The following is a 24,542-nucleotide window of genomic DNA, read 5'->3' on the forward strand; positions in this document are numbered from 1 at the left end:
TCAGTAAGTCCCTTAAAATGGGGCTATATTCTTACATTATATCATAGACAACATCAAGATTTCCACCCTCTCTTTACTAGGTCTTGTTTCCTGAACTCTGATTTATACTGGAAACTAACAATCTCCTTCTGCCTCTACACAGTATGTAAAAATGAATGGCTTGTTGCTGAATCCAATGGCACACCTGAAACTCCCTCCTACCAGACCTTTCCAGAGCCTAAAGCACCGGGAACCTCTTATTCTCAAAATTCTCCCTCCCTCTCCCTCCCCATCCCTAGCTTCTGAGGCATGTCCCTTAGGTTCTCTACCCATCTCAAATACTTTTCTGTGGGCCCCTTACACCAGAACTTCTTAATTGAAGTCTAGGACAGTTCCTGAAAAGCTTGAAACAACAGTTCCTGAGGTGAGGAACCCCTTTGAAATTGTATACAGATGAGTCTGCTTGTGTGCCTGTGGAGGCCACTGTTTTCCCCACATTCTCAGACACGTCTAAGATACCTGCATGTTACAAACCACTGCCTTACATCCCTGTCCTCTTGAAGCTTTCCAGGCTTCAATTGCTACCCATAAGCTTACAGCTGCCTATGTTAATCCTGATCTATCAGAGATTTGATTCCACATTCCCAAATATTTATTAGGCCTATCTATTAAATTAAAACAATACATCCAAAACAAAGCTCATTGATCTCCTTAAAAATACTTGTTCTCTCTTTAATTTTAGTGAATGGAGCCACTATCCAATATTCACATGCCTGAATCAGAAATTTCAAAATCCTCTACCCGGTACTCAGAATCTTTCATCTTTCAATTTTTCTTTATGCCCAGTTCACTTTGATTCTAGCTTCTTTTCTGCATTCAAATCAAGGTTTATTTTAGGCTTTCTTACATATCATTATGGCTACAACCCTATAATGGAACTAACTCTTCACTGCAGATAGTCTCCAAAATCTAGTTCATCTACCAAACAGCCACCAGAATTATCTTCCTATTTGTACCATACTCCTACTTAAAGAAATATCTCTTGGCTCTTTTAGAAAAATATAACAGAATCTAATCTGCTTGGCTTCAAATGCAGTGTGCATCCCATTTCCAATTTTCTTTTTATAATCTAATCTTTCACTTCCAATATACCTTAACATTCTCAACTTTTTACTATTCCAGCTTACAATGGCTGACTTTCAAGATTTTATACCTGCCTAGAATGCCCTTTCCCCACTCCTTCAAATAACAAACTCTTACTTTTAATTGCACTTAGTATGTAACTGATGTGAGCCACAGCCTGTGGGTATACACTGGGAATACAGCTCAGAACAAAATCATCAAGCAAGAAACCTCATAACAGTTATATTCGAGTGGAAGAAAACAAGCAATAAATAGGCCAGCAATTTTTTAATCAGAGAATATGATCGAGGAAACAATATGATAAAAGAAACTTTAGGAGGAATGATCTGTGGAAGGCATTTCAAACATCTTAGAGATAAGAAATGATTTTTAAAATGAGATCTTGATGGATAAGAGGGAGCCAATGAACACTTGAAGAGGACTCAAAAATGAGAAGTCCTATCTGTATTACAACAGCCTGCTAGATCACAGGGACCCAGCTTCCTGAAGAAAACTGCTTTGTTTATTTATTTATTATTTATTTATGGTACTCTGGATGGAGCCCAGGGTACTCTAACACTGTGCTACATCCTTTTTACTTCTTTTATTTTGAAACAGGGTCTTGCTAAATTGCCCAGACTGGTCTTAAACTTGCAATCCTCCTGTCTCAGCCTCCTGTGTTACCTTGATTACAGATCTGTGCCACAACACCCATCTGAGAACTGCTTAATTTAAATATGTGTCTTTAACTAGATCTTGACTCAGTAACTAGCACTTGGTTCTAAACGCAATAAAATATTGCTAAATTAAATAAATATTTTAAGGACAAATTAAGGAAAGAATTGTGGGGCTGAGGGATAAGTAGAAAATGCAGACATTTATCATGACAACAATAAGAATTTTAAAGATTAGGATTTATACTTGTATACCTGATATAGTGGCACATTGCCTATAATCCCAGCTACTCCAGAGGCAGAGACAGGAGGATCTGAAGTTTGAGGTCAGACTGAGCAACTTAGTGAAACTCAAATCTTGAAAATATAAAAGGCTGGGGATGTAGCTCAGTGGTAAAGTAGTTGTGTAGAATGCTCAAGGGCCTGAGTTTAATCCTCAGTACTGCAGGGGACTGGGAAGATTTACCTTGTAAAAAAGAATAAATCAAGAGGCATGCATTTGCATCATTAATATATGCATGAATTAAATGATTATCCAAGTAGTTTCACACTATACGTGAAAGTGGAATTTGCAGCCCCAAAGCACTCAAATTTTCAATTTGTCTTATGTAGCTGGAATTATCAAATTATTTCCCTGATTAGGTAACCTCAATATTTGGTTTTAGCTTTACTAGAAATAAAGCTACCTGACCAAGCCAAGTTATTACGTGTTTGAGTTAGGACTTCCAAATTCTAAAGGGCAGCTGTATTCAGGAATATTTGCAAATACAGAAATACATTTATGATACAAGAAAATATTATTTTAATTAAAATATACACATGGACTTTCAGCACTATTTACATTCCATTTCCTTCCCCCTAAATGTTAACCTCTCCTCTATTTCACCCCCCAGGGTCTAACTCATCCATATCTTACAGTGATTCCATGAAAGCTGAAGCCATCATACAATGACTGTCCTGTCAGTCACTTTCAGGATATCAGTTACAGAAATTGATGATAAAGTCATTACTCTTCTATCTAAAAGTAAGAGTGAGGATACAACACAAGACAAAGATATAGATTCAGACATCTGAAACACTTTCAAGTTTAACAGGCCCAAACCAAAAATCTAAAAAGGGTAAATCAAGAGGTACACATTCTTAATGCATACACGGATTAAATGCACTCATGTATTACTTGTCAGATAGGATATATCCTGAGAAATGTGTCAATAGGTGATTCTGTCACTGTGCAAACATCACAATATACTTTCACAAACATAGATAAAATAGCTTCTGCTACACACCCAGGGTATATTGTATATATAGCCTGTTGCTCCTAGACTACAAAATCCACATAGCACTTTACTGTCTGAATATTGTAGGTAACAATCACACAATGAATGGTAAATATTTGTGTATCTAAACATATATAAACATAGAAAGGGTACAGTAAAAATGTGGTAACAGCAATTTTTCAATTCCATTATAATCTCAAAAGACAAGAGTAATACATGCAGCCCTTCATTGACCAAAATGTCATTAAGCATAACTATAATTATCCAAGTAGTTTTGTACTGCATATTGAAGTGAAAGTTTCAAGATTACTGGTCAGTCAAAGGTTTTCTTTGCTACACTGACCTAAAGATTTATGTTAGCAATATGCTGCTGAGAAGATGATAAATTATTCATAAATATGTTTAATCTACTGAGCCATGTCATATCCCTTACTTCATATCCCCCAAGAATACAGAACAGACTGCTTTTGAGATTAGCACACAAAATCTGAAGAAGGTCTCATGAATTGGTGACTGGCTTTAACATGGTTGTGCCTCCTGTGACCACCAAAGGTGCCCAACTGTGGTCAATTAAGGGATCCCAGCATAACTTCAGTAGGCTGTACAGACACACAAGTAATGGGATGCCCAAGAAATGCACTGGAGCCATAAGCAGATAAGAGAAAAGGGCTCTATGGCAAAACATAAGTATCTGACAAAAAGGATGGAGTCGTTTTTGTTCTATAAAAGCATCAGGTTCACCAGGAGTCTCAGCTAAGGTTCAAATAATAATTTGCTCTATAAATGTTGACTATTGCCATAAATCAAATACTCATCTTATTTGCACTTTGGGGTTACATATTGGCTTTACTGTCTTGATATTTGAAGGACAGCAAGCAACATCTGTCCCTGAAAAAGACTGTGGTGGAAAGGACAATAGGGAAACATTAACAATGTGTTAGACCTTTGCTCAAAACTGGGAAGTTTTATTATAGACAATAGTATTGACATCCTGGAGACTTGCTGTATTAAAAGTTTCCCGACACAGTCCTCAGGGTATCTGAAATTAAAGAAGCTCTATCTCTACATCTATAATTTTTTTTGGCAAAGTAGTTGTGATCATTTCTTCTCTTTTCTTAGTATTTTTCAGATCTATAATAAATAATGATAACAATATTATATCAATACTAAGCTAATTCTTGCCAATCTAGTTGCTCAACTAAATCAATGGTCTCAATTAGAATTCACTTTCTTTGAACAGAAAAACAAAAGCCACACCTCTGAAGAGAAAACAAATTTGCTAATCTCCTTAGTGTGTAGAATTTTATAAAAAAAAAAAAAAAATAAACCTAAAATGAATAAAACTAGCACAACATGGAAAAAGGAATTACAAAACATTATCTCTTCACACTTAAAGAGCAATACATTTAATAGTATATTTCATATACACTTTATAATGTACATTGTATAAAAATGTATTTCAAGTAATAAACAAGACCTGGATATTAGACAAAACAGAAAAGAGTTTAAAATTCATTTTGTTTAAGCAGAAACACTTTTTGTCAGTAGTTTCAAATGTTCATACATTTAAACCAAAACATTTGGACTTAACTTTAAAAGTTCACTATCTCAATAGCAACTTAAACAAAGCTGGAATTATCAAATTATTTCCCTGCGTAGGTAACCTCAATATTTGGTTTTAGCTTTACCATAAATAAATAATTCTATAATCCTACAAAGTCATTCTTAACCACTTGAACTACTGGGGCAAAGCAGCAATTTCAGCAACTTCTAAAATTACAAGAAGGCTACCATTTAGAACATTTACAGTCACACAGAAAACTCAAAGTTAAATGGACTGGCACTAACAAGCTTCAAGTTTACCATCAATTAAGGTTGTATAAGTAAAAAATAGTGTCTTCTAAAGACTAATTCTGCTAAATGAAACCAGTGGAGTCTATTCCTTTTATTCAGAAGTACCATACTGCTAAATAGTCAAGTCCACAGGAAAATAGATTTCAATAGTTGCAACTTGGTGCATCTGGCTTTTGTTGGCCTTCCTTATCCAAGAAACATAGATGTCTCTCTTTACTTAGCCCATCTGCCTCAAGTGATAACCCGATGCCTGTGTGACTATTCGAAATTTTTAAAAAGTACTCTCCCCTTCCAAAATCTAACAGCAGAGATGAGTCCAATGGTTCAAGATCAAAAAGAACAGAACTTCAATGCTTCAGTAAAAAGCCTATGAACAAAAGAAACAAAGCTTTCAAGTGATCTAATGGTTCACCTTTAACACACTACCTAGTACCACTGCTGACAGCACCTGCTATGGTATCTGCTAATATTTTTTTTCAAATCAAACTGAAGTTCTAAGTGCTTCACATTTAATTCTCACAGCAACCCTGTGAGGTAATATTAATATTAATTCCACAGTGCGGATGAGGAAACTGGGGCTCAGGACAATGAAAAACACTCCCTAAGACCTTACCATTATTGAAAAGCCATGATGCAGAACACTGGCAACTTGTAGCCATAGTCCATACTCTCAAAAGTTATACCAACTCTAATCCCATTTATCAGGAGGAAGAGTAACACCCTATTTTTTGGAACTATTTAAGTAATGGAAACAAATGGTTTACTTTAAGATATTCTAAGTACCCAGAGCTAGGGAGTTACACCAAATCATACCAAGGCCAATATCTACAGATAGATACTTATTGTGCTAGTCATAATTCAAAACTAACATCACCCACATATATCCTGAGAAAACTCTGTCCTTAACTTCATCTGATTTTCAGTATTCTTTATTAATGGATAATGCTTCATGGTAAAAGTAACCTAAAACCACACTTTGTGCTCCCTTTTTTGATGAAATTTTAAAGTTTAGTTATTGACTCTCACATGAAAGTATATCTGAACTGTGCCAGAAATCACCTCAGTGATTTTTAACATTTAATAGGATCCCTAGCATAATACCTAGCATAAAACCAGCCATGTAAACCAAATTGCCCTTTAGTAACAACAAATAAGACCAGATAAACAAAACTTTTGTTGTGACCTGATTCCTTTCCACTAATAACATAATACTGGAATCTTGTTTTTTCACAACTATACAAAAACCCACAACTCCATCTCTCTCCTAAAGAAAAGCCTGCGTCATAATACAAAAACCAAACTTGTCTGTCTGGCCTCAAAAAGATCTTAGATATGTATATAGACTTTCACCCTTTTGAAATATCCCAAAGTGGTAGTCATATGATGACAGCAAATCCTGTATCTGCTCAAGTTATGGCAGCCAACCATTGTTTTTATTGTTTCAACTGGTTAAAACAAAGCCCTAGTCATGTTTTAGAAATTTTGGCTGCTTGTAACTTGCATCCCTAGAGCCACGAAAAAATTGAAATTTTAGGCATCAAGAACTAGATTCCAAAAAGGTTCTCTTCATCCACTGGATGAGTGCCTGAAGCAAAATAAAAATAAACATATTTATCATCAAAATACACAAGGATACAAACAATACACTGTGATGGTGACTCATAGACCTGACCCTCAAGAAACTTGTGTTTTAGCAGGCAAGATGACATCCATACACTAGTAATTACAATACTAGGCAGTGTGTAACAAAGTATTAAAAAATTCAAATTTGCGTCTATAGTGTTTTGTTACCCATGTTTTGTCATTTCTCTGGGATAAGTGCACAAAAAGTACCTGAAGGGAAACATATATTTCATCCAGCTTTACACACCTGAAGAGGCAGCAAGCATATAAAAGGTGCAATAAAATGAGTATAAATTTCAGAAAATCTTTATATTAGTCCAAATGTCACAGTACAGCTAAATATTCAAAGCACTACAAAGTTTTGGTAGTGACCCTATGAAAACATTTTACTGTAAATTTCTTCTAAAATCAATTTAAACTTTATTTTTCATAGCAATAATTTCATCACATGGTCTATGATGCAACAGAAGGAAATCAATCACCAGGTTATTACTGGCCTCCTTTACTTAAAAACAGAATTCACCTACTCAGCTAGACTGTACATTATTTGCTGATTAAAATAACATTTCACACCGAAGGTAAGAAATGACATGTTCCCAAAATATTCAGCTATGTTTTGCTATTTATTTTACTTTATAGCAAATTCTGCATATTCTATACATAGATACATTCTCAAAGATTTCGGTGTAACAATTTCCCATGTGAAGAAAAATGTGCAAAATTCACTTAAGCAGTTCCCTCAAATTTGGCAAAATGTAACTTTATTCAAATACATGCAAAATGATCAAAAAGAGTTGTATTAATTTTTTAGGATAAGAATTAAAATATATAGCAGACTCTACATTACCCTTTTACTTTTAAAAGAGTGATTATATCTACAACTCCAGTATTACCACTTGGACTTCTAAAGGCCTTTTATTTTGAAAACTTCAAACATTTTCCCATGCCTTATTTCAATATGATCTTTTGATTCTTGGATAATTTTCTTACCTGTTATATTTTCAGTCAATAGTTATTCAAAATGAACACAGGTCATCTGATATGACCACTCCAATTCTCCACTAAAGGAGAAAAATTCAGAAGGAAAATAAAACAGATGAAGTAGCATTAATGAAAGTATATACAGGCTAAGGGCATATATTGAAAATTCCATTAAAACAAAACAAAAAAACACCAGAAAAAATACAAATGGTATAAAAAATCATTTTTGCTTGGAACACAATTAAGTAAGGAGAGAAACTAGGACAATACCAAACGATAGGAATGTTTGGGCAGAATGCAAAAAAAGCAGAAATTGTATTATTAATAAAGGTGGAAGCTAGGTGTTGATCCCCTCTCACACTCAAAATGGACAGAAGACTCAGCAAACAAAGTCCAGGGGAAGTGAGTCAGATGGTAGCCCTGAGGTCAAAGGAGTTCATTAAGTCTCATATATACTATGAAATAAATCTTGGGAGTCAATATCCACAAACTCAAGTGAGGTCATCTCAGAATATCATTCATAGAACAGCCATATTAAAAGATTAAACAATAGCATTTGATTCATTAATCCAAAGATCACAATATTGACTTTTTCTTCTTAAGAACGCAATTCATTTCCCAATGTTCACATTTCCCATTCCTGTTAAAGGAAACCACCCACTTCTTCACACATACATTAAATTACTTCAACTGGAGACACCGAACCTCAATTCCAGATTAAATATAAATACTTAAAATGAAATACAGGACTCAAAACTCCTATTCTGGCTATTCCTCATTTAGGAGAGCCCATAGTAGCAGGTCATTACAATTACAATACATTACATAACATGAAAAGTGAATACATAGCATGAAAAGAAGTGGGACTGGGGGTCAAGATGACACTTTTTTCCTTAAGAGAAGTCAGTCTTAAGCAAAAGAAATGGAGGACAAAACATAAGCTGTGTTGGACATAATTGCTTCTGTAACAATTTCATTTTCATCATTAATCTTCAGTTTTACATAAAGAGCTTTGTTCCCACTGACCACAAAAATGTTATTATTGCAGTATGTATATGCGACCTTTCCAGTGTGCCACATAAAAGTCTCATTTACTGACCTAAAATGGTTTAGGAAAGTATAAAACCGTTAAGTAGTTTGTAAAGCTAAAAAGAGAGCATAAACTAATGAATAATTGGGTATTTCAAACTCTGAATAATTCTTTCAACCAGATAGTGTTAAAAGTCACTTTTCAATTTGAATGAACTGCCATTTTCTGAGACTTTGAAAGAGACAGAAAATGTTCTTAACCCTAAACACAGAAGCTCACACTAGTTACTGCCAGTGTCGCTTTGGATCTGCAGGTGACAGATGCAGTCGGAGTTCACAGATGTGGACTCGCTGCAGTTTGCGTCTTATTGCAATAAACACACTGAGAGAGCCTGCAAATGCACATCTCCTCAGGAGAGCTTTTTTAAAAACCGTCATTCCCTATTCGATTTATTTTTAAGGCTCTTATTGGCTATTACTAAGCTATTATCCCTACTCTCATTCTTACCCTATCCTACCCACAATTCGGTCCCAGATCCTTATTCATCAAGCCTAATTTTGGTTCAGTAATAACAATGATAATAAACTGGGGCTGTTAACACTGGCAGCACCAGGCGCCCCTAAAGCCGCTATCTGGGAGCCTTCCCGCTGCTGCAGAGGCCACTTGAAGTTTTCTGGGAAGCAACGGACCCCAAGCATCTTTGCAGGGTTCCTCTATTCCCAGGTTGAGGGTTCCACAGAGACAGACGGGGAACTCCCTTCCCGGTCTTTCCCAGGGGTGGTTTACCCCACACCCGACTCGATAAAGATCCTAGGCAGGGACGCCCCACCCCCACCCCGTTATCCCTAATGAGATGCCCCCAAATCATTCCCGGTCCTCCTAAGACTGGTCCCTCCCTCGGCCACCGGGCCAGTTTCCCACATCTCGCTCCTCTCCTCCAGTCCCCGCCCCCGCACACTCCACCCGCAGCGCGGCCCTGGCTCGGCACACGCCCGCCCGGCGACCAGACGCCCCGCGGCCGGCGCTGGGGCCGCCCAGTGGCCCGCCTCCCCCCGCCCAGGATCGCCGACGGGGTTACCGTGGGAAGACGGGGCGGCCGCAGAGGACGCGGCGGCAGCGCTGCTGCCGGTTGCGTCGGATGCGAAGGAGAAGCTGGAGCACAAGAATGAAGATGAGGCGGGCGCGCTCCCCAGTCTCCATGGAACTCCCGCCCCGGCCCGTTGCTAGGAGCCCCCGAGGCTCGGGCTCCGTCTTTCGTGCTTTGTTGTTCCGGGTACAGGGCGGCCCCTGCTTCCCCGCGACAATAAATAGACCAGACGCGGAGGAGCATAGAGACGGCGCGCAGGGGCTAGAGCGCCACCGGACAGGGCGCTCTGGGGCTCCTCGCTAGCCACTCATTTCCGGCTCTCTCTGCTCCCGTCACTTTTCCCCGCCCCTGTCCCCTTTCCCTTTTCCTCCTTCCTAGTACCAAGAGTCCGGCCTCTCCTGACCTCAGGTTTAGCGAGGCTGGCGTGACATGGGGCGATGTGTGGTCTTTGGCCGGACTTTTTTTTTTTTAACTTGAGAATCGCTTGAAAAGATTGTAAATAATCCGCATCCCTCGTATATTTTTAGTTGATTTCTAAACGTGTAATTTCTGGGTACTTTATACATAAATGGACTTTAAATTTTTGTCAAACCTCAGAACTTTCTTGTCCGTTCAATTTATGCAAAATGCCTTTCGTATCACGATTAAAGTAGTCTTTAACCACTAAACGATTCTGTCACTATTTTAGTCAAACGCGTTAATTTACGACGTCGCGATAAAGCTCTTACTGAGAAATTCGAATCCTAGTCCTAGAAGAGAGCGGCAGGGGATGATAGAAGGATGGAGAGAGAAAAATGGACGGATAACGAGGGAGCTTATGCCACTTCTGCCGCCTGTTCCTTCGATAGTCCTTACTCGGGTTTACGGTCCAAGCTCTCCCTCGGGCGGGGGCGCTTCGGAGGCTTTTGCGCAGGGTAGCCGGATGCCGGAGTGGGAGGAGGGAGAGCGCGGCTGCCGGCGGCGACCGGCGCTGCGGGGAAGCGGCGGATCTGGCCGGTCGGACTTTGGGAAGGGGCTCCCACTTAAGCGGGGCGCCTGGAGACTGAGACCCTCCTGCGGTTCTGCGCCCAGGTAGCCCTGCAGCGACCCGGGGAGCCCCGGGCGCACACTCGCCGGTTTGAACGGTCGCACCGGGACCCGAGTGCGATCTCGGGGCTCCTCGGGGGTGGCGGAGAGGAGCTGCCCGCGGGAACGAGACTCAACGGCCCCGGGAGCGCCGCCGCGTGGAACCCCGCTCCCAAGCGGGCGCGGGTCTCAGCTCCCCCAGCTGGCCTGCAGCCTTTGATCCCGGCTGAGCCAATGGGTAGCCCCGATTTAATTATTAAAAGACCATGCATGAGATGGATTCATAGGTGCCTGGCTTCCGATTGTTGTGAATCAAGAATGCAGATGGAAATGCCACTGAACATTTGAAGAAAACACAGGCAGAATTCTGAGGGGAGGTTGCAGCTACTGGGGTATTTAATTATTTATCGGATCTCCAAGGATACCTCTTGATCTTTTGCTTTCCACTGAGTGTGAAAAGCACTTTAAAGCTCTGTAGACCGATTGGATTTGTTTCGAAATCTAATTTTATTTTTAAGGAATATTAAATAATTGTATCTTGTCTTAGATAGAATGAAGAAAATAAGAAACTGGGTTAGAAAATAATGTTTGTATTGTACTTTTCAACCTATTTCTAAAAGAATGGGAGTTGGAGGGAAGCACATATAATGTTCCAGGCAGAGTGAACAGGATATGTGAGAGCTTGCTGTGCTGGGAAATTAGCATGGCTAAGGCATCTGGAACATGGGAGAGAGAAGAGTGACAATAGAATTTGAAGATACATTAGGACCTTAAAACCCGGCAGTACCCTGTAGGCCATAAGAATAGTTTGGGTTTTCTTCCAAGTGGTAGGAAAAGTAAGGTTGTAAGGTAGAGAAAAATATGACCTATTTACCAAGGCAAAGGCAGGAGCAGTGGAATGCTCTATTCCAGTAACTATTGCCACTGCTGAAAAGTCCATTTTATAATGGTGACCTATTCCAAAGCCCTTACAAGACACTGTCCTTTAAGGAGACCAGCAACAAGATGGCTAGAACCAAGCATCCCAATTTCTTTGGGTTCCCTTTTGTCATGGATAAGTCAACCATTTTCTTCTCTACCATAGTTTCTCATTATGGAGGTGAATGTGGTTTCACTGCAAACGCCATTTTCTGTTAATAATAGACTTTTTGAATACTTATATGCTATCAACAACTATTTCTCTAACCAAGAAATTCACTTCAAATGAAAGAAGTAAGACACTGAGATAAAGTTCATAGGACTCATTGCTTTTTTAAAGTGCCCCATTATTCATATGCCAGGTAAGAAACAATGCACTCTAAAGTAGAATACACTATGTTCTAAGGCTCTAGATTAATATAGAAGTTGACATCTGGAAATGGGTAGATGGAAGGTCCAGTTCTAACATGTAGAATTGGTTTAACCAAGGTGCATTTGTAATGGTGAGGAGCCATCCATCCAGGCTAGAAAAATTGCAAGTATTATTGGTTATTTCAGTGCTATTGAAAATGTAATATACAGACCAAAGCCAATCTGCAAGCCATAGTAAGCAGCAATGTTATGAATATAGAATGTTCCTCTTAATAGAGGAAAATTTTAAAACTTTTAACAATTTGACATTACAGTGGCATCCAAGGAAGCAATTTTCTATTTATGAAAGCATTGGTGATGGGTTGGTAACTAAACAACAACAAATGAATCCTTTATCATAGACAGTTTGAGACATTGGTACATCATTTGTTATACTCAGTAAAGATCTGGCTTTAGGGAACATGACAAAAAACCAAAAACAAAACAACAACAAAAACAACAGGCTGTTAGGCTGTTGGGAAATATTGACTGCTTCTTGTCTCCCTTAATGCTAAGAGGCGTGTGATTCAGCATGGCTTTTCCAAAAGAGACAGGCATTTAGTGGGTAAAAAACATATTGCATTGTTCCGAAGAGTTCTTGCTGCCAGTGGGTTAGTTATCCTATCCTGACATTATGGTTTGGATGTGAAGTGTCCCCCAAAAGCTCACATGTGAGATGGTGCAAGAAGATTCAGAGGAGAAATGATTGAGTTGTGAGAGTCAACCCAATCAGTAAATTAATCCCCTGATAGGTATTAACTGAGTGGTAACTAAACTGGTAAAGTGTGGCTGGAAGAGGTGCAAATTAGGACATGGCTTTGGGATATATATATTTGTAACTGGCAAGTGGAGACCTCTCTCTGCTTCCTAATCTCATGTGAGCTGCTTCCCTCTGCCACACACTCTGCCATGATGTTCAGACTCACCTCAAGCCCCAACAAATGGAACTGGCCTTCTATGACTAAGACTTCTGTGAGTCCTCAAATAAACTCTTTCTCCTCTGTAACTGTGCTGGTTAGGTCCTTTAGTCATAGAAGCAAAAAAGGTAACTAAAACAACGGATAAGGATCATATATCTGTTCTGCCAGTTGGAGTAACTAAATTTCTGCCTCACATAAAGTTATTACACTAAGTATGAGAATAGAGAGTATAGAGTCAGGGATGCCTTGTTCCTCAGGATTCTCCCCAAATATTTTCTGTTATGTTCCTTCACCATAAAGATAATTCCTCCCATTTTGTCACTTGAGTGGTGAACAACTTAGGGATGGAGTCTGATGCTATGACCTGGCTTTATAACCCAAACATGTTTTCTCCTCCTCCCCTCAGAGAATCTGTGACAAAAGTCACTGAACTAAGATCTCTCAGAGATTATCAAAAGTTGCTCGGCTAGTTTCAAAGAGGTAGAAACAGGAAGGACAAGGTCCATATTCAAAGCTTATTTCTCAGTGAGATTTTTGATAAGAAGCTAATGGATTTCCCCAAATGACTCTGACTGGCAGCCAAGTGAACTTTTAAGGTATGACAGAAAGTCTTCAACCTGGAAAAAGTTACTTACTCTTGAACTTTCTTAAAGGCGATGTCCCAGGCTTCAGATCTACCATGTCCATCCTTCTTACTACATATTTAAGGCAGTGTCTTTGAGACGAGGGAAATCTTGGAATTTTGATGGAATAACCAAAGATCTTAGTTGTCTGCTGGAGAAGTGCAGTCTTTCTTTTACTGTTCTTGACTAGCAGGATATGGAATATCCTTACCATCATTGCATGCTGTTTTTACTTTTCCCTTTTCTTATTAGTTTTTGTCCTGTTTTCCCCTACTTCTCATATATTTGTGCACTAGTGATAATTTTTCTAATTATCATTTAGCCTGATGTGGATCTGATCAGAATTGACAGCACTTGAAGCTCCCAAATTTAGGGCATAATTCAGTAGCTGGATGTGATTGAGTTTTCTACTACTACTGTAGTAGGACAGTTGCATATATTTGCAATGGCAAATGGAATAGTTGATTTATATTAAGAGGAACTAGAGATATAAGGCAAAGGTATGTGTGTGCATGCACATATGTGTCCTTTTGTGTGTGTGTTCATACATGCCTTGAGCAGCCAAAGAGTGAAATGTAGGGGAAACTTTTCTTTATTAGCTTAGAACTCATCTCCTTTTTGGGAAGAGTGTTCTTCTCCCATGTTTTGAGGAGCTACTTCTCTCTGCCTAGCCCAAACTGACTATAGTGTCCTTGGTGATTATAGAAAAGTATGTTTTTGATCTAAGTTGGGCCAACTATATAGTATCCATGCTGTAATTGATTTATTGCCTGTCACTTCCAAATTCATTGTTCTGTGAAGTTGGATCTGGACTCTTAAGTTCTCTTAGTAAAGAATGATGGCTAAATATTGAAATAAGAAAGTTCAAGCATGTCCGTCAGACAGGCTCCTGCAATAAAGAAGTCCTATCTAGAATCCACCTTCTGCAGCACAAGTGGTTTTCCCAGCCCTATTCAGGGGTCTAAAGGATAGTGGTAAAGGAAACTTCTATTTGGCATAATTCAGAGTGTTTGTCCAGCATATCAAGAGTGAGAGATCCAGAATTGGCAGTTGCTAATGTGTTTATAAGGTTAAGTCTTAGGAGGAATGGGATTGGAAAGTAGGTGGCAAGGAAGTCTGGGGAAAAGGCAGACTTCTTCAAATGGGTGCAAACTGTTAAGATATTTATGTCCTAACTGAAGACACACCAAAGGTATATGCTGTGGAGCAGACTGTTAATAGCTAGGTGGATAGAATGGCACACCCTGAAGATGTCAGTCAGCATCTTTACTCAGTCACTCCACTGCCTGATCAATAGACCTATGATCTGCCGCAGTCTGGCTGGGGACAAGTCACGAGCCACTGAAGCAGGAACAAACTTTATTTCTGAACTCCACCAGCACACTCCACACACACTCCCCGGGAACTCTCCCGAACGCCACGCGGCTCCTCCAGGAACCACCAACCAGAAATCCCTCCTCTGGCACTTCCCCAACCAATGCGAACTCTCCAGGAATCCCCACGAGAACTCCAAAGTAGCACGAGAACTCCAAAGTAGCGGCCCAGGCGGATAGTAAAGGTCTAATATACAATTGAATCAATTCAGCATCATCTTAATGGCTCGCCTCTCAACGAATACTATTGGCAAAATGCCAGGAGCCATTCCGACTTGGCTGTGGCTCTCAGCAATGATCAAAGTGGTCATGGTGGTGGGAATGGAAGTTATGCTCATGTTCAACAACCTGGATGTCTCCTTATTAAGGCTCACCTTGCCAACACTACTGCCAAATGCTTAATCCCTCAAGAGGAGAGAACCACTGTGAGTCCCTAATATGCCACCATTCCCGGGGACAATGAACTAGCCATCTGGTGGCAGGTTGATTACATTGGATTTCTTCCATCATCCAACAAAGATTTGTCCTTATTGAAATAATCACATATTCTGGAAATTGCTTTGCTTTTACTCCTCATAATGTTCCTGCCAGCGTGACTCTCTGGGAACTCACTAAATGCCTCATCTACTCTCAGTGAATTCTACTCAATATTGTCTCTTCTTGGGAACTCATTTTACATCAAAAGTGCCTACAGAATTAATTGGGCTGACCAAATACACCATCATAGGGAAGCAGCTGGCTTCACCGAACAGTGAAATGACTTATGGACAATTTAGTTATGGTCCCAGCTGGGAAAGAGTGCCCTAGAAAAATAAGATTCTGTCTTACATGACATGCTTTGAGTCATGAGGCACTCTCTCCCATAGCTAAGACACATTTGAATCAAGATGCTGCAGAGAGAATGACTCATCTCATGATATCGCCTAACAACCTTCTCTTGGAATTTTTTCTTCCTTACCTGGGAAATTAGCTGCTGGTCTAGAGATCTTAGACCCCAAGGGGAAAGTGCTTCCGTCAGGAGATGCAACAATGATTTCACGAGACTGAATGGCAGACTACCACCTGACCATTGGGTTCTTTATTCTTCTAAAGCAAAAGGAAAAGGCAAAAGGTAATCTGTCTGATGGAGTGATTGATCCTAATTACCAAAAAGAAATTGGCTTTCTTCTGTACAGTGGAGGCAAGGAGAGCAGTGTAGAATCCAGGGTATCTTCTTAGTGTTTCCCAATATCAAGATCAATGAAAACTGACAGTGACCAAAAATAAAAGGTAGAGTGTTTGAGGAGTTGGACCCTTCAAAACTGACCATTTTTTTGGATCACTTTACCAGGTAAAGAAACCCAAGCAGCTCACATTCTGACTGAGGTTAGGGGAAATACAGAATGAGTGTGAAAAAAATGAAGCCATAAATATCAATTTTAGACTTGTGGGACAAGGACTGTAGAAACAAAGACTAGTATCTTTGGATATTTTCTATTGACTTGTTCTGGGTATCAATTTGTATTTACTAACCATTTTCTTCTCATCACTCCTCGCCATTTTTATTTATATCCAAATTGTTGGCAGGCGTATTAATTTTCCAGAGTTCCTATAACAAAGTACCATAAATTCAGTGGATTAAAACAGTAGAAATGTATTCTCTCACAGCTCTGGGTAATCCAGATTCCAGATATTTATAGGTTAGTTCCTTTCACAAGCAATAAAGGAAAATGTGTCCCATGCATTTCTCCTAGTTTCTGATGGCTGCCTGACAATCTTTGCATTCCTTGGGTTATGACTTATCACTCCATTCTATCTCTCCATCTCCATATCATTTTTGTCTCAACCTCCCCTTTTTTCTTGTAAACACCAGCCATTGATTTTAGGTCCCACCCTTCAATGCAGGGGGACTTCATTTTGACACTGAATTACCTTTGCAAAGACTTATTTCCAAATAAGTTTCCAATCACAGGCACTGCGAGGTAGCACTTAGGTTTTTTATTTTTAAAATAGATTTATTCATTTATTGAGATATAATTCACCTATCATACAATGAATCCACTTAAAGTGTGCAATCTAATGGTTCTTAGTTTGTTCACAAAGTAATGAAACCATCACCACAATCAATTTTGGAACATCTTCATCATCCAAAAAAAGAAACTCTGTGCCCATTCATCATTTTTCCCCCTGTCTTCAACTATCCTTTCCCCTTTATACTCTGGCCACTAGCTTATACTTTTAGACATATTTTTCAAGGTCACAATGCGACTCTATACAGAAGTTGACTTCACTATTAGTCTTCAGGTAATAGACTATTTGGAGGAACTATGAGTGAATTTGAGGATTAATTTATATATCCAGTGATGGATACAATAACTCCTGGGATTCTAAGTTTCCTCATTTTGTGGAAAGGGCCAACGTCACTTGTAAGAAAGATAGCTATATCTATCACTAAAAAATCTAGCACCGTTTGGGTGTAGAAAGGGGCATGTGGAAACTTAGAAGTCAGCCAGGTGCCTGAAATGTATGTAGCTGCTATGTTATGAGCCACTTCTCCAACATCTGACTCCTGCAGCAATGACCCCCAACCCCAACCCTTCCAGGGAGAGTGCCTCTAGAGAGAAACCTCCCTGTCATCTGCTTTTCTTACCACACAGAAGGTCGATTGCCAGTGAATTCTATCTGTGAAGCATTATAGGTTCTGTCATTCAGGGAGCCATGATCATGTCCTCTCCAATAAGACCTGAAGATCAGCCACAATGGTGCAGGTTAAGGTGAAGCAGATGGAGGGAGGCTCTGCTTTGTGTCCTCCATCTCAGCCCTAGGGGTCTTGCCTGCTCCTTCTATGTGTTGTTTTTATATTACTTAGAGTTTTCTTTATTTCTTACTAGCCAACCCATTAACATTTCCAGCACCCTGTTAGAGATTTTTTTATATTACTGTTTCTGCTTAAAATTACTGTATGATTTATCTTTCCTAATTGAATTCAATACCCCACCTTCCTGAACTATTATGAATGGATGGAAAGAAGGTATGTGATCAAGCCAGCACATGTTATTATTTGGATCTGGAATATTTCCCAGAAGCTCATGTGTTGAAAGTATGGTTCCAGATGCAGCAAGATTCAGAGGTAGGGATTTTATGCACTCAATAATTGGCTTCTGAGGGTTCTGTCTTCATCAGTGGATAAATTCACTCTAATGGGTTAATTCATTGATAGTTGGATGGACTACTGGGAGGTAAAACCTTGTTCGAGAAATAAGTTGTTTTAGTCAGCTTTTTCACTGCTGTGACTAAAAAGACTAGAACAACTGTAGAGGAGGAAAGGTTTATTTAGGGGCTCATGGTTTCAGAGGTATTAGTCCATAAAAGGCTGGCTCCATTCCTTGGGGGTTCAAGGTGAGGCAGAACATTATGGCAAAAGAGTATGGCAGAGGGAAGCAGCTCACATGATGATCAGGAAGTAAAGAGAGACAGAGAGAGAAAACTCCACTCCAGATACAAATGTATACCCCAAATCCACACCCCAATTCTCACCTTCTCCAGCCACACCCTACCACTTCAGTTACCACTCAGGTTAATCTATCAGGGGATTAATTCACAGATTGTGTTAAGACTCTCACAACCCAATCATTTCTCCTCCAAACCTTCTTGCATTGTCTCACACATGAGCTTTTGGGGGACATCACATCTAAACCCTAACAGTAGTTCACCAGGGATATGGCCTGGAAAAGTTTATCTTCTTGGAGGCCCCCTTCCTCCTACTCTCTTTCTCTACTTCCCTACTGCCATAAGTGAACAGAATTCCTCCACCATACCCTACCACCAGGTTGTTCTCATCCAAGACCCAGAGGAATGGAATCAGCCAGCCATGGACGGAAACCTCTGAAACTGTGAGCCCAAATAAACTTTTCCTCCTCTGAGTTGTTCTCCTCAGGTATTTTGGTCACAGCAATTAAAAGGTGACTAACACAGGTAGCCTACTGCTGTATTTATTAAGGTGCAGCTGGGCGAAAGAGCAATTTCCTTTTCTGTAGTGGAACTGGGAGGGTATGAATCCAAAGCAACAAGTTGACATTTCCTCCTCTGTGAAGATGAGGATTATATTTACAGATAACAAAGCTGGCATAGACAGAAGCAGAAGTAGAATGAAAGATTTAAAGAAAAGTGAAACAAGTGTTAAACTGCTTACTTACATGGGAAGACTCAATAGTGTAAAGATGTCAGTTCTCCTTAAATGCAGCTATAATCATGATCCAAATTAATAGCCAATGACAATTAATTATGAAATTAATCAGATTCAGATTCTAAATTTAATCTGAAAAATAAAATGCAAAAGCATAACAAAATTTTGCAAAAGAAGAACATCAATATTGCCAGATAGAAAAACACACTGAAAAGCAATAATAATTAATACAGTTTAGTGATGATACAAAGATGGAGAAGAATGTGAGTGGAAAAGTTCCATTTATTTAAAGAAATTTAGCAAATGATAAAGGTGACATTTTAATTCTATTCGGCAAGGATACATTATTAACAAATGGTATTAAGTCAATTGGCCAGCCATTAGATAAAATACATACGTAGTAAGTTCTTATTTTATAACAAAAGTACATTCCACATAGATTACAGATCCCCTCTATCTTTGATTATAGCCCCTACTGAAGGAGTTCTTATAACATTTTTCAAATGTATAAATTTCAAAGATCCTCATCTGTGTTAGGTTTTATTGTCAAATCTGTATCCTTGATTCATATAATTTATTTATAAATGATTATGCAACTTCATTTTCTACACAAATAATACATGAACACATTTTCTTTGTAGAAATGCAGAACTTACACACACAAAATGAAATCTCCTTGAATCTCCTCTGCCATCTCATTCTCCTCCTCAGAGTTATTATATTATATGACATCTACTTTATATCCAGAAATTCTCCACTGTTCTAGTTTTCAGGTGGCCCCCAGACTTGTATTTAGTGCTTTTATAAATTAATTTTCTTTTTATTTCTTCTATTAATTTAATTGGATTTCAGAAATATAAACAGGTAAATATGTGTTGTTAGGCCAAAAGCTCAGTTAGGCATTTTAACAATTCAATTTATAACAAAAGTTAAGATAAATATTATCATTATTTTAAAATATACAACATTTTAAAAATTATTTTGATATGCATTTTAATCTTTAATGTTGAAAATATTACTCGCTATATTTCTATTCTGGAAATTGTATGACACATACTTAGCAATTCAAATTGGGGAAAAGAGTTGCATGTTGAAGCAAGAAGAGTCCTTAAGACTTGTACTGTTTGAAAGAGAAGTTAAAGTATGATGAATTTTAGATCTTATTGTTAGGTAAGGGAACTAAAACAATATTATCACAAGAGAATCAAACAGTGTACAAATTCCTTTCTAGCAGACGAAAGAAAGTGAAATAAAAAAACAAGTAAACAAATACAAAGTAGAGAGGAAAAATAAAGCATAGAAAAGTAGAACAAGTAGAAAGCACAAAGCTAGAAAGTGGGAACAAATTTTAAATTTTTAGGAATTATAATATGTGTAAATGCATTCAATTGACTCAAAAAGTCAGAAAGTGCAATAATGAATTAAATCAATTATATTATGTGTATAAATATATTGCGTTCACCAGTTAAATGACAGGGATTTCCTGGCATAATGGCTCATGCCTATAATCCCAATGGCTTGGGAAGCTGAGGCAGGAGGATCTCGAGTTCAAAGCCATCCTCAGCAAAAGCAAGGTGCTAAGCAACTCAGTGAGAACCTGTCTCTAAATAAAATACAAAGTAGGGCTAGGGATGTTGCTCAGTGTTTGAGTGCCCCTGAGTTCAATCCCTAGTGCCAAAAAAAAAAAAAAAAAAGAAAAGAAAGAAAGAAAGGACAGAGATTGTGTTCTGGTGGGTTAAAAAATAAATAAGTAATTAAAGAAAGAAATTGAAGAATATACAAGAAGATGGAAAGACGTCTCACATTTATGCATAGCCAGAATAAATATTGTTAAAATGGTCATTGTTAAAATACTACTAAAAGTAACAAATGATTCAACACAATCCCCATCAAATCACCATTAACTTTCTTCACAGAATTAGAAAGAACAGTCCTAAAATTTATTTGAAAGAATAAAAGACCTAAATAGTAAAAATAATTCTAAGTAAAAAAAAAATTTTTTTTTGGAGATATCACAATACCTGACTTAAAATTATACTACAGAGCTATAGTAACAAAATTTGCATAGCATTGGCTTAAAAACAGACACACAGACCAATCACACAGAAAGAAAAAAACAGAGACAAGCCCACTCATTTATAGCCATCTGATCCTTGACAAAGGTGTCAAAAACACTGAAGAAAAAGACATCTTTTTAAACAAATGGTGGGAAAACTGGTTATCCACATGTAGTAGGTTGAGACTAGATGTTTATCTGTTACCCTGCACAAATATCAACTAAAAATGAATCAAAGACCTAGGAAATAGATGAGAAATTGTGCAACTCCTTGAAGAAAATGTAGGGTCGATACTCCAGCTTGTAGGCACAGACAATGAATTTCTCATTAGGAACCCTGAAACTCAGAAAATAATGTCAGTAGTTAATAAATGGGATGGCATCAAATTAAAAAGCTTCTGCACAGCAAAGGAGACAATTAAGAATGTGAAGAGAGAACCTACAGAATAGGAGAAAGTCTTTGCTAGCTACTCTTGTGACAGAGGACTAATGTCTAGAATATATAAAGAACTCCAACAACAACAACACACACATTCACAATACCCACAAATAACAAAATTAATAAATGGGCAAATGAACTAAACTGACACTTCTCAGAATAAGAAATACAAATGGCCTACAAATACAGAAAAGAATGTTTAAAACCATTAGCAATTAGGGAAATGCAAATGAAAACTACCCTGAGATTTTTTTTCACTCCAATCAAACTGGCAGCCTTTGAGAATACAAACAATAATAAGTGCTGGAGACGATGTGGAGAAAAATGAACACTTTTACACTGTTGATGGGACTGTCAATTAGTACAACCACTATGGATATCAGTAGGAGGGTCCTTAAAAGACTAGAAATGGAACCACCATATGACTATACCACTCTTCAGTATTTATCCTGAAGAATTAAAGTCACCTTGTCTTAGTGATACCTGCATACCCATGTTTATAGCAGTACAATTCACTATAGCCAAACTAAGTTGATGTGTCCATTAACAGTTGAACAGATAAAGAAAATATGATATATACACACAATGGAGTTTTATTTAGTCATAAAGAAAAATGAAATCATGTCATTTTGCAGGAAAATGAATAGAACTTCAGAATATTATATCAATCAAAATGAATCAAACTCACAAAGTCAAAGTTCATATGATTTCTTTAATATGTGGGAGCTAGAGAGGAAAAAGGAAAAGAAAGGTGCATGGCAGGGGTCATGAAAATCAAAGGGAGAGCAGTAGAACAGAGACAAGGACCAGGGCGAGGGAAGAGGGCAAAAAAGGGGAAAATACTGGGGAATTATATTGGCCAAATTATACTGTTATGTTGTTTGCATGTACACACTATATGTAACAACAAATTCTACTATTATGAACAACTATAATACACCAATTAAAAATATGTAAATCTAAATAAATCTATTGCAAACCTATGTATGAGTAAGCTGGTCTCAGTGGCAGATGCCTGTAACCCCAGACACTCAGGAGGCTGAGGTAGGAGGATACCAAGTTCAAGGCCAGCCTGAGCAACATAGTGAGACTTTACCTCAACAAACAAAAAATAACAGCAAGAGTGACTCAGGAAGAAAGGAATGGACCTGTGGATTTTGGAATTGCCCAACCCTACTGATGAAAACTATGAAAAATGCTGAGGGTGGAGGTGGAATATCTAGATGACTTTCTTTTTTTTTTAATTGATTTTATTTTTTAAATGCATGACAGTGGAATGCATCACAATTCTTATTACAGATATAGAACACATTTTTTCATATCTCTGTATATAAAGTATGTTCACACCAATTCATGTCCTTATACATGTACTTTGGATAATGATGTCCATCACATTCCACCATCATTGCTAACCCCTTGGCCCCTTCCTTTCCCTCCCACCCCTCTGCCCTATCTAGAGTTCATCTATTCCTCCCTGCTCCCTATCTCTACCCTACTATGAATCAGTCACCTTATATCAGAGAAAATTCGCCATTTGTTTTTTTGGGATTGGCTAACTTTACTTAGCATTATCTCGAAGACTTTCTTAAAAGCAAATACTAAAATACTATGAGACCAAAATTGAGAACAGAGAAGAAGGAAGAAAAGAAAATGGGCATTGGAAAGTGCTTATACCCTGTGGACGTTTGCCCATCCTGAGATTTTAAACCTTCCTTTTGATATCTAATTGCCCAGAGATTACACAAAGAGGAAAGTTGAATGGGAGGCCCTCCTGACCCTATGGTGGGATGGACATAAAAGGGCTGTATCCTGAGGGTAAGAATTCACTTGAACTCGATAACTCCTCCTGTGGTTGTTTCCATTGCCTTGGTGGTCCAAGGGATTTCAAACTTTGAATTTAGGTTAAGATGATCTCAGGCTGATAGTATTCCTAGTTGCATAGCAGAAACAGATCTCTCTGGGAGACAGATTCCTGGTAGGCTTCAAATTATTCCCACAAGTGCCTTTCCAAGTACTAATAGCAGCACATAAATAGTCAGGTTTAAACAGGCACAGAAGACTGGAAGGTAACATGAGCAAGAACCAACAGGAACAACAGACAACAGAAACAGAACCACAGATACTTGATATTTGTACCTAACAGATTATAAAGCAAGCAATAAAGTGACTATGATTATTTAATAAAAGAAAAGCTATCTTAAACAGATTAAACTTGTAAAATAAAATGAATAAAGAGCAAAGAAAAGTGGGCAATAAAATAGTAAATCTAGCACATACTGAAATTGAATGTATAAAAGAACACACAATAGCATGGCATCGAAAAATAGAAAACTAATGTGTAATAGCATTTATGTTGGGAAGGAGTAAATGGAACCAAACAGTCTAAGCTTGTGCTATTAGGAAGGAAGGTAAAGGTTAAGTATGCATGCTTAGTAGGATAACTGCTCAAAGAATAGAAACAGACTATGACTTCCCACAGGTAAAGAGCAAGAATCAAATGACTCTAAGAAACGGTCCACTGAAAAGAAGCAAGAAAGGAAAGAGAAGTATATAATGAACAGGCAGAACAAAACACTCTCTCTCTCTCTCTCTCTCTCTCTCTCTCTCTCTCTCTCTCACACACACACACACACACACACACACACACACAAATGGTAAATTAAAACCCAGATATTTGGAAGGTTACATTAAATCTAAATAGACTAAATGCTATGGTTAAAAGTGAAATTTATGAGAAAAGCATCTGTATTCCCAGCAACTTGGGAGGCTAAGGCAGGAGGATCCCAAATTCAAGGCCGGCCTCAGCAACTTAGTGAGAACCTAAGCAACTTAGACCCTAAGAATAATAAATAAATTGCAGAATAATTTAAAATCCAGATATATATAGGGTATAAGACACATCTAAACATAAAGCTATAGAAAGACTGAAAGCTAAAGTATGAAAA

The 24,542-nt window shown here is 38.3% G+C and overlaps 1 protein-coding gene across 1 annotated transcript in view; it reads right to left on the bottom strand.

Annotated features, from left to right (window-relative positions):
- The window catches only part of Tbpl1 (TATA-box binding protein like 1), a 31,047-nt gene extending 21,340 nt beyond the window's left edge, over positions 1–9,707 (bottom strand). The window contains exon 1 of the mRNA XM_027938517.2: positions 9,619–9,707. The gene's annotated coding sequence lies outside the window, so the exon portion shown is untranslated. The remainder of the gene's footprint in view (positions 1–9,618) is intronic.
- Between the last annotated feature and the right edge of the window lie 14,835 nt (positions 9,708–24,542).

Source organism: Marmota flaviventris, chromosome 6 (genome assembly GCF_047511675.1).
Source record: "Marmota flaviventris isolate mMarFla1 chromosome 6, mMarFla1.hap1, whole genome shotgun sequence".
Taxonomy (NCBI): domain Eukaryota; kingdom Metazoa; phylum Chordata; class Mammalia; order Rodentia; family Sciuridae; genus Marmota; species Marmota flaviventris.